The following is a 17,295-nucleotide window of genomic DNA, read 5'->3' as shown; positions in this document are numbered from 1 at the left end:
CCCAGCACTCATTACTACTACAAGTTCAGATCTGCGCCATCATTCATTAATCTTAAATGCATGTTTGGATTTGACTTCAGAAATCTTGAGTGCTGGGCCGGGTTTGGCACCATCACTGATAGATCTCGACTAAATGCACACAAGTGCACCGTGACTAATTAATCAATGTTGCATGCTCAGATTTGGAACAATCAGAAATAATTAACCGTATTGCTGCCACACACTGGTGGACTGGAAAGGTGAGGGGTGTCTTCAGTAGAAGAAAGAGGGACAGCAAGTAAAATAAGGTCTGTGGAAGTCAAAATGTAGAGAGTCAGTGCTTGGGTGTACCTCAGAAAAAGGGGGCTGAGGATTATATTACAAATATAACATTTAAAGTTATTGGGACGGTAGGGATTTGCTGAAAAGAGATTACATGGGGAATTGGTACGTGTAGCTTTCACTCAGCTGGCCAGGGTTTTCTTCCCTGGAGCATCCATACTGAAAATGGGAGGGGCTGGGGGAAGGAGCTGTACTCTAGAGACAGATGGTGACCAGGCTCCTCCTGAGTGTCTGGGAAGGAACGTTTGGACAGCAGGGATGATGCCAAGTGCATGTTAAGCAGGTATGGTCAAAGAGGCTACTCCTTGTCGCAAGACCGGACACCAGCAAATTGAAAGGTTTGGGCCACTCCTCAGTCCAGTATAGAGGGCAGAGTGCACAGGTAGCTGGTAGAAGACACGGGCAAGAGCTTTGAGCACCACAAAGACCGTCCTCCTTCTCAGACTGCACACACTTACAACGAGCTAACTCATTTAATGCCGTCATTTTACAGATGTGAATTGTAGACAGAAGAGACCATGAAGGGTTATTTTATTTAACTAATTTATCTCTAAAGGCAGTGTGGGAAGAAGAAGCAGCAGATATAGAGATTCATACAAGTAATTTAATAAGCGTTTAGCCAAAGTAATGACGCTATCGTGAGGGACTTCGAGTCCCAGGAGGCCAGTGGAGCTGAGGAGAAGGAGCAGAGGGCGGCGACTAGCCCCAGGAGCACCCAAAAGTGTGGCAAGCCTACCGCTGCGCGGGACGCTATCGTGAGGAACTTCAAGCCCCAGGAGGCCAGTGAAGCTGAGGAGCAGGAGCAGGGGGTGGCATTTAGCCCCAGGAGCACCCAAAAGTGTGCCAAGCCTCCCACTGCGTGGGACGCTATCGTGAGGGACTTGAAGTCCCAGAAGGCCAGTGGAGCTGAGGAGCAGGAGCAGGGGGCGGCGTCTAGCCCCAGGAGCATCCAAAAGTGGGGCAAGCCTCCCGCTGCGTGGGACGCGCCCGGGCCAAGGGCGGGCTCGTCCTTCGCCTGTCATCGACCGACAGAGACTGGGCTGGGCCATCCCCCTTGACTTTTATACGAAGGGTGAGTTCGGGAATACCTAGTGAGGATGGGCAAGAAAAGAGGTCAGCAACCAGGAGTCTTAAATGGCAAAGGCGGTCAGGGAAGTACAAATACTACATTAGATTATTTTCTTGCCAGAGCTGTGGGGGTTGTGATAAAGGAGATTGACCTGGCAGAAAGGAGACTCTCTTTGGAGATGGACGATTGGCAACAAGTTACTGTAGCTAATGAGGCTCTGGGGGTCTTGGAAACTGAGGTGATATGGACAGGGGTGGTAGGTGCTGTCTCAGAAATCCCTCTATCTGGAGAATTGGGAGTTGGGGGTGGGCCTGGTCTTCGGAGGAAAAGTAAGAGATGCTTACTGGCCTCTCCCCCGGTCTGTGCCCTGGAGAACTGTAGCCCCCCCCTCCCCCAGGAAAAGAAAGGCCCTGAAAAATTTTGAGAATAAAGCGATTTTGTCCCTAGCTGACAGTCCGACGAACCCAAATGATGTCCCTGTTCTCCCCGGAGTGAACAATCTTCTGATAAAATTTAAGGAGATGATTGAGATTAGTCTGGCCCCAGTTCTGGAGAAGTTACAGGTCCTTGAGAAAGCAGTACTTCGGCTATCTGAGTGGGAGTGGATTAAGTCTAGACGCCCTGTAGCTGGACCTTCGGTCGCCAGTAGTTCACAGCAGTTGAACGACCATGGAGGCGCTCTAGGGACACTGGAGAAAGTAACGCATGAAGCAGCTAATGGTGCAAGCCCAGGGGTTTCGGGCTCTTGTGTACAGTCTGAGCTGGCCCCCCGAACTGTTCTATCGACTGAGGCGAGGGCGGCTAATAGCCCTGGGGATGGAAGGCAACTGGTGTGTGGGCGGGTGGAGAACGGGGAGGGTTTCTCCACAACTCAGTAGAGAACAAAATCGGTATGCGATGAAGAAAAGCTTCCCTTTGGTTTCTGTGGAGCTGCCTCCAGCCTGTGCCCCCTATGTGGTGGTATTAACAAATGTCCACGTTCTTGCCCCAGGACTTAGTGAATCCACGGACCAATTGAAAAATAAGGTTGGCCATTGGCTGAGTATGAACTGCGACTTTGCTTGTAAGGAGCTCATAGATATTCTGTTTGTCAGAAGAGTTGACTGGGTGGGGCCCCAAGAAAAAGAGTGTCGGGGACTGCATTATTATAAATTGTCGATATCCCAACCTGGTTCAGTGCCTTCTCTCTACACAGAGTAGGGTCTCTCTGAGAGAGGGGAAGATTGGTATGGTTCATCTGTGCTACTTTTATAAGCATTTGTGGCAAGGTGCTGAGCCTCTATCTGGGTTGGGTAGGATTTCCCATGTAGACCGGAGTGCCCGCCAGTCAGCTAGTAGAAGTTTGTTTTCCATCAGAACTCCTGATTTGGAAGGGGTGGACTGACGCCATGAACAGAGTCCCATAGCAAGCACTGTAGTCCCCCATAATGTTGGCTTGTTCAGGGAGATACACGGTAGGAAATACTCTAAGGGGGTCATTCTGACCTTGGCGGTCCATGACCGCCATGGCGGAGTGCGGTGGAAGCACCGCCAACAGGCTGGCGGTGCTTCCTGGGCGATTCTGACCGCGGCGGTAAAGCCGCGGTCGGAAAAGGGGAGCCGGCGGTTTCCCGCCGGTTTCCCGCTGGCCCAGGGAACCCGCCATGGCGGCGCTGCTTGCAGCACCGCCATGGGGATTCCGACCCCCTTCCCGCCAGCCTGTTTCTGGCGGTGTCCACCGCCAGAACCAGGATGGCGGGAACGGGTGCCGTGGGGCCCCTGGGGGCCCCTGCAGTGCCCATGCCACTGGCCTGGGCAGTGCAGGTGCCCCCTAACAGGGCCCCACAAAGATTTTCACTGTCTGCTGTGCAGACAGTGAAAATCGCGACGGGTGCCACTGCACCCGTCGCACCCCTTCAACTCCGCCGGCTCCATTCCGAGCCGGCTTCATTGTTGAAGGGGCTGTCCCGCTGGGCCGGCTGGCGGTCTTCTGGCGGTCGCCCGCCGGCCCAGTGGGAAAGCCGGAATGGCCGCCGCGGTCTTTCGGCGGGAACCGCTTGGCGGGCGGCGACCGCTGACCTCCGCGGTCAGAATGACCGCCTAAGTGCCGTCTTATCTCATGGAATATTGCAGGTTATGACTCAAAACTTTCAGATAGGGCATGAGTTAGGTGGCTGTCTTATTGTGATTTGATTATGCTCCAAGAAACTTTGTCGGATAGACAGGCAGCCTGGGACGGCTACCATGGGTTCTCGTTCCCGGATTTCCAGTCCGGTGGAGGCCGCCCCAAAGGCGTTCTGGTTACCTAGATCAGATTTTCCAAAACAGTGAGAGCATTCCAAATAAACTGTAACCATCAGGGCATATTATTTTTTTTTTTTTTTCCGACTATTCAAATGTTCTCTTTGTTAATTTTTACAATGCTGTCAAATGAAGGTCCTCTTCTCTGTTCGGGAGGTACTGAAGGGTAGAATGGAGGAGGTGGGGATGGAATTTTGTGCTGTTGTGGCAGGAGATTTCAATGCTAAGATTGGAGGCCTGAGTACAGTGCTTAACCCTTTTGAGTGCGAGATTGAGGGCTATCTAGCTGAGGGGGCTGTGGATGCCAGGGGTTTGGTCCTGATTGAGGGTGTGAGGAAGATGGGCCTTGTGAATATTTGTGATCTTAATATGGTAGGCCCCAAGCAGCCACCTACTTTTGTGGGCAGAGGAGTTGGCTCGACCATTGATGGTGGTTGGTTTAGTAAAGACTGCTATGACGAGAAAAAAACCTTGAGGAGGGCTCTTAAAACCCACCCCAGAGACAGGGTCCTGATCAGTGACGCTAGGGTTAAGTATAAGAATGTTATAGAAGAATGTTTTGGAAGGTGGTAAATAGGGGTCTCCGTGAAACTGAAACCTCAAAGGGTCTAGGTTGTAATATAGCTTCTGATGATTGGGTGATTCATTTCTGTAACATTTTTCAGGGGACCCCCCTAAGAGACAATGAGTACAGTCAATTTGATGCTCCTCCAAACTTAGCCATTAGGTTCACAGTTCACGAGGTTAGGGAGGCACTCGGTGATAGCGCTGGCAATAAAGCTCCGGGCCCGGATCAAATCCCCATGGATCTCTATAAATCTTATCCCCAGCTATGGGTGCCTATTCTGTTAAATGTTCTAAATGCAGCAGTTACTGTGGGAATCCCTGCCTCTTGGAGATCAGCCTGCATTATTCCTGTTTTCAAAAAGGGGGATCTAAATGATCCTAAATCCTATCGTCCAATCTCCCTCTTGGATTCCTCCGCTAAAATCTTGGGCCGGATTACCCTTAGGCGTATCGAGGCCTGGATGGCCGAAAATTAAATTTTGTGCCGGGCACAGTACGGTTTCAGGGAAGGGCTTGGCACCCAGGAGCAGTGCCTAAATTTGCTTATTTTGATTGTAAAATATACTTTAGCTAAGAAAGGGACCTTATATCTTGCCTTCATGGGCCTTAGCTGTGCCTTTGATGAGGTAAATCGGGCTAGGCTCTGGGAGAGGCTAAATCAGCTAGTCCTGGATCCCCACATTGTGGAATTGCTACGGTACCTTCATTCAGGTACAAATGCAAATGTAAGGGTAGGGATCAATGGGGAATGCTCAGATACCTTTGAGCTAAATGGGGGGGGGGGGGAGGGCAGGGATGTGTCCTTGCTCCTACTCTCTTCCTAATGTATACAAACGGATTGCTTGATTTCTTAGTGGAGCAGTGTAGAGATGCCCCAAAAATTAACAGTACAAGTGTCCCTGCTCTGATCTATGCAGATGATGCAGTGATTATGGCACGCACCATAATTGGCCTATGGGATGCAGTTAGAGCCTATGATTCCTTTATGACAGCACTTGGCTTAGAGATTAATTGTAAAAAAATCACACTTCATGGTCCTTGGGAAGCCTCTTAGTAGGGTGGGGCTGCTGATGGTTAAAAGACAAGTAATAACAAAGGTGCAGGATTTCCCATATTTGGGGGTTGTCTTTGATGATCAAGGTTCCTGGAAACCATGTATTTTGAGACAAGGGGCTCTTTATAATGTTACAGTTGGTGCCAGTTTTAATTTTGCTGCAAGGGTGGGATTCAAACCCATCAAACCCTTCCTCGAAGTATATAGGCGCAATTGCCTTCCAGTTCTCCTGGATGGTGCTGCTCTTTGGGGGTATGTACATTTTAGGGCCCCTGTAGTTGAGGAAAACCGTTTTTGTAGAAGGTTATTGGGAGTTGGTCAGAACACTTCTGGGTTCTGCCTACATACCGAACTAGCTCTGGAGTTTGTACAAGACTCTATCCAGCTTGCTCCACTTTTATTATGGATCTCTATTTGGTCTAACGAATGTGCCTCATTTAACAGAGAGATCATGCGTGATTGCCTGACCTGTGATCGGGTGAAGGATATCCCCTGGCTGATGTACATAAGAAAGGTAGCCTATCTCCTGGGGCGCCCGGGTATGTTCGAAGCTCCGGAGGGTCTGACTAGCCATGACAAACTTTGGGCCAAGGCTAACTTTTTGAAAATCCTGGGGGCCAAAAGAGAGGAGGAAGCTCTAAGGAAAAAATTGGTTAGGGAGTTTGTTATGATAAAGATGGGGGTGAGCCTGAGCCCTATCTCATAGAGATAAGGGATGTGAGGGAAAAGTGCCTCATTACGTGTTTCTTCCTGGGGATAGTGAGAAGCAGCTTATGTTTTCCGTTGGGTCAGTACAATGAGAAACTAATTAGACTTTGTCCCTGTGATGGTGTGTCTGTGCAGTCTTTAGTCCATTTTACTTTGTTTTGTGACTTTTATGCACCTTTTAGGCGTCGTTTTTTACTCCCCCTGTTGAGGTCAAAGGGTTTTGTGCAATACCGCCCAGCTTTTATGTGGTTGCGCAAGGCATCGGATGCATTGGTGTGGCGTGGGCTGGGGTCCTTTTTGAAGGGTGCCATTACCTGGTGGAATAAGTTAGAGTATTTTTAAAATGGACAAATATATTCTTTTTTTAATGAACTTTTTTTTTAGGTTTTTAAACATAGGTGGGTGGATTTTTAGGTGTTATTTATGTATTTGGATATGTTTTAATTATTTATGTGTGTGGTTGATTTTTTCATACCGAATAGAGATTATTGATGATTATATTTGTCTAAGAAAACATTCCGACTCTGCTTTCTCTCCTTCTGCTTTCAATGTCCGCCATTGTGGAAAAAGCTTCAACAGAGCTACTCCATCTCATTATTTTGAAATAAATGCCTCTAAAGTGCCTGATAATTTCTTCTGTCTTGAAAGGGCTGAACATCCAGCCTCTTTAGTGCATGGAAGCTTACACCCTTCAGGAGGCCTCTAAATACATGTGTGAGATGGGAGTCTCAGGTGCCCCTCAACACATTCTGCACAGGGCCTCATCACTTTATGAGAATCGACCTGATCCCTGATCTATATTGGCTGCCACACCAATTCACCTATATTTTAAGACTGTGTGACAAGAACACAAAAGAAAGACAACAAAGCCAGATTCCCCTGATTCAGGCTGCTTAAAGGGGTAGACATTTTTTAACATTAATACTTTAATCGAATTGAAAGGAGACAAACAAAGAAAAATACGCTATCAAAGTTTTATTAAAATCACAGCATTTTAGGTATTTAATGTGCTCATTGCATCTACAGAAAAGCTATTTTTTAGAAAATGTTTGCGTATTAAGTGCAAGATAAGTATATTACTGTAGCAAGTCTACACAAAATAAAAATGTATAATGTATAAGAAATTCTCATCCCGTGCATCCCAGAGATTGACTCTTACTTCAACCACTAATGCAATGTAATCACTGCAAAATATACTAATAAGCAAACAGGTCAACAAGGAGAAACAGCCTAAGAAGCAAAATGGTAAAGTCCTGTGGACATGCAATTGTGGCGTTGCAGACAGGATGAACTTGCTGATTTTGTGAGTGATGCAGTGAACTTTCTATCAAGACATTCTGAAGAACTATAAGTAAAGGGATTTTGATTTTTCCATTTGAGGGTCTATGGGACACAACGGTTTTGGTTGCTGCAAATACTTGTTCACGTTGTCCCACAGCAGTTTCCCTTCTCTATAGTTGTATGACGTGGTGCATGTAAGCGTCAACTCACACTCCGTCCAGAAATTACAAGTATGCAGGCATGTTACCAGTTTAATTAGTCTATATTAGGGAAAACAGTAAGCCATGCATTTTGTTTGCCTTGTTTTGAGATGATTTTATGCTATTCAAAATACAAGCCTTTTCAGCACTCATGTTCTTCTAAGCGCACTTTGAGCAGGAAAACATTGCAGAATTACTTTGAGGTGGTCTGAACCTTTTAAAACAGCCACTATGAAGATCTTCCATAAAAATAGGTGAAAATGATTTTAGGTCTTCATATTAATAGGTATACATATCTGAAGCCTAAGTGGCGGTGGTCCATTAATTGTTATCACCATTGTTTTCTGGAGATGCTATGAACCTTAAAGCAAACGATCGCTTTGGAAAAGCACTCTTCCGAATATTGTGTCTGAGACAATCTGTGTACATTCAGTAGTTCATGAGTCTGGAAGCAGGCACTGATTAGGGGAGGTTTAGGGGAGGGAGCTACTGTTAGTATATTACTGTGATAAAAAAGATCACTTTACCTCATTATTAAGTCGCATGTCATCAGTGAACAGTTAAAAAAATCTAACTCTGCTCTTTATACAGCAGTTTTTGTCTTTTGTTGTGTGGTTCCTCTCTTCGATTCTTTCAATTATTTATTATCCATCGGAGGTTCTTTGCAGAGTCGTCTACATTCTTGATGCATATGACCATGTTGGAGGTGACCATTTATTGCATTGTATTACCCCAGATTTTTGTTTTCTTGGACTGAACCAGTTTTTGTTGGCCACAGGACTCTGCACACTTTACTCCTGGTAACCAGGGGTAAAGTGCGGGTGCTCTCCCTTTTAAACATGATACAATTGGCATACGCCTCATTGACGTATTTAATTTACCTATATGTCACTAGTATATGGTACTATGTGTACCTAGGACCTGTAAATTAAATGCTACAAGTAGGCTGCAGCACTCATTGCGCTATCAACTTAAAGTAGCACTGGAAAACATGTTTTAGGCCAGCCCTTGCCGCCTGTGTGTGCAGTTTTAAACTACCATTTCGACTTGGCATTGGTATTTAAAAAGTCCTGGTAGTGAAAAAATTCCAAACTAGTTTTTCACTATACCATGGCTTGCTCTCCCAGAAAAAAAAACACTGGGTGTACGTTATAGCACCTTGTAGTGCTTACCTTCAGTTTGAGAATAGCTAGAAACATGATTCAAGGACTCACTTGAAGAATAATTTAAAATCCAACTTTAGTAAAGTCGCATTTTATATTACTATTTTGGAAATTACACTTCTGAAAAGTTAGCATTATACTGCTTATCCAAGTGTGCCTTTCTTCCGGTGCCCAGAGTCACATGACTGGTCAATGGCTCACCTGGACAGTTTTGTCGATTGCTCCCATACAGTGGACAAAGAGACTTCTTAGCAGGTAGGCCTTTGTTCTGTACCCAGTCCCCTGCCTGAGCTTCAAAAAGGTAGCTTGGGGCTGTACGCTGCCCCTTCCTGACTTCAGAGAGTGCCTACACTGAAAATGGCAGATGCAAATCACATCTGCGCCTGTTGCTCTTTGTCTCTGAAGGTGGACTGGTGCCAAATGCAGAAGGAGGGGAGGAACTGACCATAACTCGTTAAGGGGGTAGCCAAAGGGTTTGGCCTCAACCACAGGCTGGAACTATGTATAAGAATGGCAGCCAGAGACACTCCTGGACCTGTGTGGATCAGAAGGACTGCCCTGCTGTCTGAAGAATCCGAAGAAAGACTGGACCTGCTTGCTTTGAACCTAGGACCCCAGAAGTGACCCCAAGGGTCAGTTGGCTGACCTCCTGTTTGAGCCTCAGGGACACAGCTGCCAAGCTGACCAGATCCAACTGGTGCTGCCCGGACCCGGCTGCTGGCCTCTGCTGGAGTGAGTCTTAACCCTTATATGGTCCCCTTCAAGTTCTTGATCCTTGGATTGGTCTTAAGAGTCTACTCCTCCTGCCTATCCCTAGCAGCTGGGACTTACAAACGTTTCCACAAATGTCTGCTCCGAGAACTGGTGAGGGACCGGGGCCTACCTGCAAGCTGATCTGCAGAGGGTGCATTGCTGGTGGGATTGACTTTGCCGCAGCTCCCACTACATTCTTCCTTGCAGCAGCAAATCCTGTTCAACAGGACCTCCCAATTATGGTATACGGCTTTGTGGAGCACTCCTGGGCGACAGGCAGCAACCTTGCCCTACTGAGGAAATGTGAGCTCCAGAAAAACTCTAAAAAAACTTTGAAGGTAGAAATCTTCACTGAGCCTGATGGCGAGCAGTTCTTCATTAATGACCTGTTAGGTGCAAAATCATGGTGCTGTCTGCTTTCACTTTTGACAGTGAGACTTCAGTGCATTGTGTGCGCTGCAAGTCACACTTCAAAAAAACAAACAAAGTGGGGAGCTGTCCATGTCAAAAACAGGCCTTTTCTCACAGCATTACACAAAACATTTTCCATTTATTTACTGTGCTCTTGAAGATTTTCATCAACATAGATAACTTTTACTGCAAAAAAAGTTGGAGACCCCTTATGCCTTATCCTTACTGTGCACATCTGAAAACTGCTAACAATGAGCGGGTCCTGCCTCACAAGGTTATCATGCTGTGGCTCTAAAAACAGACTCTGGCGTTTTTGCTCAGTACCAATCCATGTTGTCCCACATGCCTGCTGGGAATATGTTTCACCATCTTCAGTATATCAGGATGTAAGAGCTGATAGGGATAGTGGGAGGTCCCTCTCCTTGGTACTTGACAGCTATAACTACATTGTGGGAAGGACTACCTGTTTACTCCAGCAGCCATTTCCCCATTAAGCTGAAGCATTTGGAGGCCAGGTTTTGAAGGCTGGTGGTCGCTACTAACTTCTGTGCCCCTTTCTCCAGCTGCCCTAGGTACTTACAGCAGGCATGAGAGAGGCGAGCGAGGAGAGAAAAGGAAAAAAAGAAGCGAGAGGGGCTAGTTTGAACATTTTTGCCAGGGTTCTTTCGGTTCCCCATTCCGGCCCTGGGTACAGTGCTTAGTCGAAGGAGAGGTGATACCTTATAACTATAAATAACAGTTCATAACGACCTAACGTGTCAGTAAATGATAACTATTAGACTTCAAAGCCATGGTGATGCCATCAATTTTTCCAATAGTGATATGTGATGTCATCAGCGAAGTTACTGAGTTGTGATATCATATGTTAAATCAAGTGTTAAGCCACGAGCAGTTCATTTGGAGCAAGCAGATGGTCAACAATAACAGGTGACTTTCAGTGGCTTTTTGTCACTGGAAATCATAACTTTCACATCACTTTCACTGTGTGATCTTTCCAGTGAATTTATGTAGGTTTTTAAACATATCAATATCTTGTGAGCAACAATAACCTTATCTTTAACAATATGTTTTCAGTAAATATATATGCTACAGAGGCAGCGGTTTCTTGATCCTCTGTAGTTAAGGCTGACACCACACTGCAGAGGAAACCCAGTTTTTGGTCTACCAATAACTTGCTGAAAAACATATCAACAATCAGAGTTTGATGCTACCAGATTTGGTGATTGGCCACGAGGCTATCAAAAAAGTTAGGTTTTAGACTGAACACTAAAATTCTCTATATACCCATTACATGTTTATGAATATCACAAGACATTTACAAATCCAATCAAACAATGTGATTGGCTAACAGGAGACAATGTTCACAGAGGACATTTTAAAAAACTCAAAAAGCACCCACGTGAAGCCCAGTGTGAACTAAGCACCCACTCTGCTCACACCACAAATTAGTGCTCCGTGAAAGATTTGTTAGAAACCTGTACACGATATCAAGAAAGACGCAATAGAGGCAATATAGAACAACAATGGACCACAGAGTGAGCGATGTCTGTGCCCAAACTACAAGTTGGCATACCATGGAATTTGATGTCCACAAATAATAGCACTAAGACGCTATGGGCCAGATGTACAAACGCATTTAGCATTTCTTAACAGACTGAATTGCAATTTTGGTCCCTTAAGAAATGCTAAATGGCCTTTCCATATGTAGAAAGGTTTTTGGGGATTTGTAAAATGCAATTTCTACCTAGTACAAATCACATTTAGCGATTGCCAAATAGGAAATCACAAATAGGGATTTCCTATTTGCGATTTCCTAAGTACACGTACAAAGCATTTCCTAAATGCAAAATGGACATTTAGGAAATGCAATTACCATTGACTCAAAGTCAATGGGAACCACGTGCAATTTTAAAAAATGAACCCAAAATGCATTTTTAAAGTTACATGTAGAGCACACATGCCCCTAGTACATTTGTGCATGTAACATGTGCAACACCTGTTTTTGAGGTGCATCAAGGGAGACCTTATGGTCACTGTCACCCATGGTATTACATTTCCTAATTTGTGATTTCCTAATATGAAATCGCAAATTAGGAAATGCAAAACCATTCCTACCTATAGGCCATTAAGACCACTGGAAGGAATGCCTAATTGACTGGGGGTGATGAGGGGTAAATGGCGCTCTATATCACAATATTTAGATCATATGATATTATACGCTGCTGCTATACTAGAGCTACACCCCCCAGTGAAGCCCTACATGATAACCATTGTTATCCAACAAATTCAAAATGTAGTAGCACACGCTAAAATCTCTAATCAACACAAGTATAGCAGTAAGTACAACAAAACAAAGCAGAATATTGAGATTATATATAGAGAGTCCTCATCCAATTGGTTCCATACACAAATTATTGTTTAATTCTTCTTGTGCTTGTTCCCAAATTCCATCACATATTTTTCATAATGTTCCAAGTTTCATCAAAGGATCATCACAATGTCGTATTCCAAATTTCCATTGATTTAGTCCGTATTTAACAGTTCAATCCATTATATCATCACTTATCACCACCACTTGTCACTTGTCCCACTTGTTACTTGTCAACACGTGTTTCATCTAGGGAGTGCACATTGACTTCTTCAGGACTTCCTATAATAACATTTCCATTAAATGTAAATTAATATTCGTTATTAATAGCTACATTGTCTTCCTACAATCCCTTTGATGAATGTTTCATTTTGCATGCTTTTCATGTGGAAGCCGTGAAATTTAAGTGAAAACATTCTTAATAAATGTGCTCCAAATGATAAAAATTGTGAATTTGCATTATTTTAGCCCATGATCATTAGTTGTTGACTAAAGTCTCCAGTATTAGTCCCATAAATCATGTTCTCATTTTAGGTGCCCAAATAAATAGTGTTAGCAAGATAGTACTAACCTAATTAGCACCAGCGCTAAAGTGTAATGAGAATCCCTAAGTACACTTGTGCGCAAACCACAACGTCTAAAGGCATACCTGTACACAATATCCAAACTTACACTACTGTCTGCTAAATCTCAGAGAGACCGATCCGTGGTTTTAGATTCGTTATTGGATGCCGGAACCCGGCGTATCCTGTCAATAAATCATAACTTTTAGTGCACATAATTTAATAAAAGGTCCGAGAAACTTCACAAATAAAGTGATGTGTCATACATCATCCCGCAAATTTCAGTCTTACCTTACTTTTAAACAATGTGTTGCCGCGAGTACGCCCGACACTACTAAGGAAACGCCATTGTTTCCCTCGCCGTTTATGTGTTCGGCAGAAGCATGGAAATAGACAATGGACTACCCCGCCCTATAGAAATAAAAAACGGACTCATCTTTACATGTTTCCTTCGACGTTATGTGCTCTGCAAATCATGGAAATAGTAAATAAATTGCCCCTGATCTATAAATTTCAAAAACAGACTAATCTTTATGTGTACTCGTGTTTTCTTGTTTTTCAAACTAATTGAGATTATGAATTAGAGTGAAACTTTATAAATTAAAATAAAAGTGGCTGAAAGGTATTTATTCCCATATGGTTTATCCAAGAGAATGTTATCTGCAATGTCTCTCTTATACCTTCAATCTAAATATCTTATGGTTAAGCCTACGTATGTGAGAATACTTGATCAAACAAGGGCACATTACATAATATACAGTCTACTCCCTAAATCATTTTCAGCCTTAAATTCTAAATCAGTAATTCCAAATCAAAATTATATTTCTAAATTTATTCCTAATTTTCATTTCTTCAAAAATTGTAAGTCATGATGCTAGTCACAAAATACCTATAGAGTCCTACCTAAGTCATATTCGTAACATCATTATGGTGGATTCCTACCTATCTATCACCAAGGAAATATTCCATTTCATAATCTGAATTGAGGCCTTGTTCCACTGCCCCTAGTCGCATTATCCAGATTGATTCCCTTCTCCGTAAAGTTAGTTCCCTGTTCCCACCTCGGGGATTTTGTTCACATAAATCAAAACCAAAGAATTTGAATTCTTTATGGGTACCTTGTTTTTCACATGTCTTCATATGGGAGGCAATTGGATATCGTTCGTCTTCCTGTCTAATTGCTCTCCAGTGTTCTGAGATTCTAACTTTCAGGGGACGAATACTGCTGCCCACATATATCTTTCCACACTTACAGGACAACATGTACACTACAAATTTAGTGTTACAATCTATATGTGATCTAATACTAAATTCCTTATCATCAATGCCCCGAAAGACCTTCTTTGCATTCCACGCCCATATGCACATGGCACAACAGCCACATTTATAGAAACCTAAATTATGTAAATTAAGTCAACTAGGTTTAATTGTATCCGACAAATAACTAGGGCTAAGAATATTATTGAGTGTGTTGCCCCTCCTATATGCAACCTCCAGCTTGTTGCCAATGTATTTATTAAGAGTTCGGTCTTGTGTAAGTATGGCCCAATGTCTTTTCATAATCCTCAATAGTTTATGTGAATTGTCTGTGTAATCCATAATTATCCTGACTTTGTGGGTATCAGTATCCTTACTCCCTTCATCTATGAGGCTATGATGCAACAGTGTCTTTGATCGAGATATTTTGGAGGCTTTGCGTTGAGATTTAATTACTACATCCTCTGAATAGCCTCTAACAATGAATCTCCATCCCATATCCTTGATACACTCTTGAAAATCACAATTCCTACTACAATTGCGTCTTGCTCTCACCGTCTCTCCGAAAGGGAATGCTTCTATTTGATGTTTTGGATGTGCACTCTTCGCATGTAATAAAGTATTACAGGATGTTAGTTTTCGGTACAGTCTGCTCTCTATCTTATTATTTGCCACAAACAGTTCTACATCTAGAAAATCTATACAGGTCACACTGTATTTATATGTGAATTTGATGTTAACCTCATTATTATTGAGATATTCACAAAATCTTAATAATTTCTCTTCTTCACCTGTCCATAGCTGAAACAATCGTCAATGTACCGTCCCCAGCACAGAATGTCTGACTGCCACTCTGCTGCTTCTGGGCCCCACTCCCATTTCTCCTCAAACCATCCCATGAAGAGGTTCGCATATGAGGGAGAAAATCTAGACCCCATTGCTACCCCTTGTTTCTGTTTATACCAATCCTTCTTGAAGAGGAAATAGTTATGGTTTAAAATGAGATCTATTATCTCTATTATCATATGTGTATGTTCCATTAGACTCACTGATCTTCTATTAAGCATGTGTTCAATGGCTTGAATGCCACATTCATGTCGAATACTAGTGTATAATGCCACTACATCCAAAGTAACAATGTTCATACCCGACTCCCACTGAATATCTGATAATAAACTGAGTATATGTTTTGTATCTTTGATATACGAAGGAAGATTATATACAAAAGGTTGTAAAAATGTGTCCACGAATTCAGATAATCTCTCCGTCGGACCTCCTATACCTGAGACTATCGGTCTTCCTGGTGGAAATTCACATTGTTTGTGTATTTTTGGCAATGTATATAGACAGGGATATTTTGGACGATTCACCAATAGATATAAATATTCATCTTCATCCAGTAAATTCTTATCCCGCCAATTTTTAAGTAATCTATTTACCCCGCCTGTTAACCACATCATTGGATTATGAGATAATCTTTCATAACATTCAGTATCATGTAACTGTGTGTAAATCTCTTTTTCATAATCATCACGGTTCATCATTTCTATATTTCCTCCTTTATCTGCTCTCTTTATGATTAGATTTTCATCAGATTTTAACATTTTTAGTGCTAGGTGTTCATGATAACTTAAGTTAGACTTCATGATGTTTCTCTTCTTAGTCTCTTCTTGATCAAAATCTCGCCACACATGTTTAAAAAATACATCTATATTATTGTCCAATACTTGTCTGGGTATCCAAGTAGACCTTTGTTTGAGTCCACTTGTAACATGAACATCCGATGAAACATTTAAATCATGCAATACCACAGATGTAGTTGTTGGGTATTCTTCATAGTCTGTAATTGACATTAACATCGTGGTATCATATACATCTTGTATTGTTATCTCACTGAGAGTCGGTATATTTTGAGGTGTTGTTCTCGCTGCTGTCAGTTGGGTATCAAAGTATTTTTTCAATTTTAGCTTTCTGACATATTTATAATCTCTATATACAATCTCAATATTCTGCTTTGTTTTGTTGTACTTACTGCTATACTTGTACTGGAAGGAATGGTTTAGCATTTCTTAGATAGTGATTTCATAATAGTGATTCCTACTCTGTGGGAATTGCTATAAGGAAATCTCTATTTTGGCACATTACATTTTGCATTTCCTAAATAGCGATTTCTAAGTAGTCGCTATTTAGGAAATGCAAAATGACATTTTTGTACATCTGGCCCTATGGCACAAGAAAGGCTATGGCATCTACACAGAGAAACACACCATGTCCCACACGCCAACCGGGAGGCTAAAGAAAAATGGTACACAGCCGTACAGAGCCTGGAGTTGGTTTGAGAAGCCCGCCACCCATTGCCCAGATGCCATAAGTCAGTGCTACATGGAATTTGATATTTGTGAAGATGCAAACGAAGACAGTATATTGCAATCAAGGCACTATGCCATTACATGCAGGCATTAACCAGGCCTTATAGACCTACCAGTGTGACTCATAGACCTACATGGATTCTAGCACTGGCAAAGCCCATGCTTTGTCCACAGTATAGGGTGCAGCTTGGAATAGCATGCTTACAAAAAACTACTATAAACAAGAAAATGATACATCAAGGAATATGATGTTTACCAACATATAATATAAGGTACTATAAAAAACACAAGGTGCTGTTCACCTAAATGAATCTGTGATTCACCTACATGCATGTAAAACAGGCTACATGAAAGGTGGCTATACAATTCCAATCGAGACCAGCATGGACAAAGACAACGCTCCATCAATGCTGTAAGGCTGCACTACATAAATATGATCTTCATGAACATATAGTTTGAGGCATTGTATGACTCACAGGATGTTATACACCCAGATGAAGAGACAAACAAAGCACTATACACCTACATGTAGCCACAAGTGGAGCACTATAAATCTGCATTGTAGCTGGTACAGGCAAGATTTCTACTCCACTGATGCTGCCAGTCGGTGCTACATGAAATAAAGAGAACATTTTGTGCTACGCACTTTATGACAAAGTAGATACTATATAACTACAGTGAGCCACAAAAATAGTGCTACACTGCTACAAGAAGTCAGTATGATGTCAGAAGCCCATGCTCCATTGATCATCAAAGTTTTTCCTACTATGAATATGATGTTTTCCCACAATAACAAAGATTATGCTGCACACACATATGAATATTAAGGCACTACATACTATGTAAGGAGCAACATCATAAATGAAGAGCTAAACACTCATAAACATACAAACAATAATATTAAATTGGTCAAAGCCCTATGTCATCAGTG

The 17,295-nt window shown here is 42.8% G+C and overlaps 1 protein-coding gene across 4 annotated transcripts in view; it reads right to left on the bottom strand.

Moving 5' to 3' along the window:
- MORN2 (MORN repeat containing 2) overlaps positions 1 to 17,295 on the bottom strand; it is a 98,555-nt gene that overhangs the window by 69,861 nt on the left and 11,399 nt on the right. The window contains exon 3 of one of the 4 annotated variants that reach the window (XM_069235110.1): positions 13,030 to 13,149. The exons of the other annotated variants lie outside the window; for them this stretch is intronic. The gene's annotated coding sequence lies outside the window, so the exon portion shown is untranslated. The remainder of the gene's footprint in view (positions 1 to 13,029; positions 13,150 to 17,295) is intronic. 4 annotated transcript variants of the gene reach the window in all.

This window comes from Pleurodeles waltl, chromosome 5 (genome assembly GCF_031143425.1).
Source record: "Pleurodeles waltl isolate 20211129_DDA chromosome 5, aPleWal1.hap1.20221129, whole genome shotgun sequence".
NCBI lineage: Eukaryota > Metazoa > Chordata > Amphibia > Caudata > Salamandridae > Pleurodeles > Pleurodeles waltl.
The sequence above is the reverse complement of the archived record's forward strand: the minus strand, read 5'-3'. Positions and strand labels throughout refer to the sequence as shown.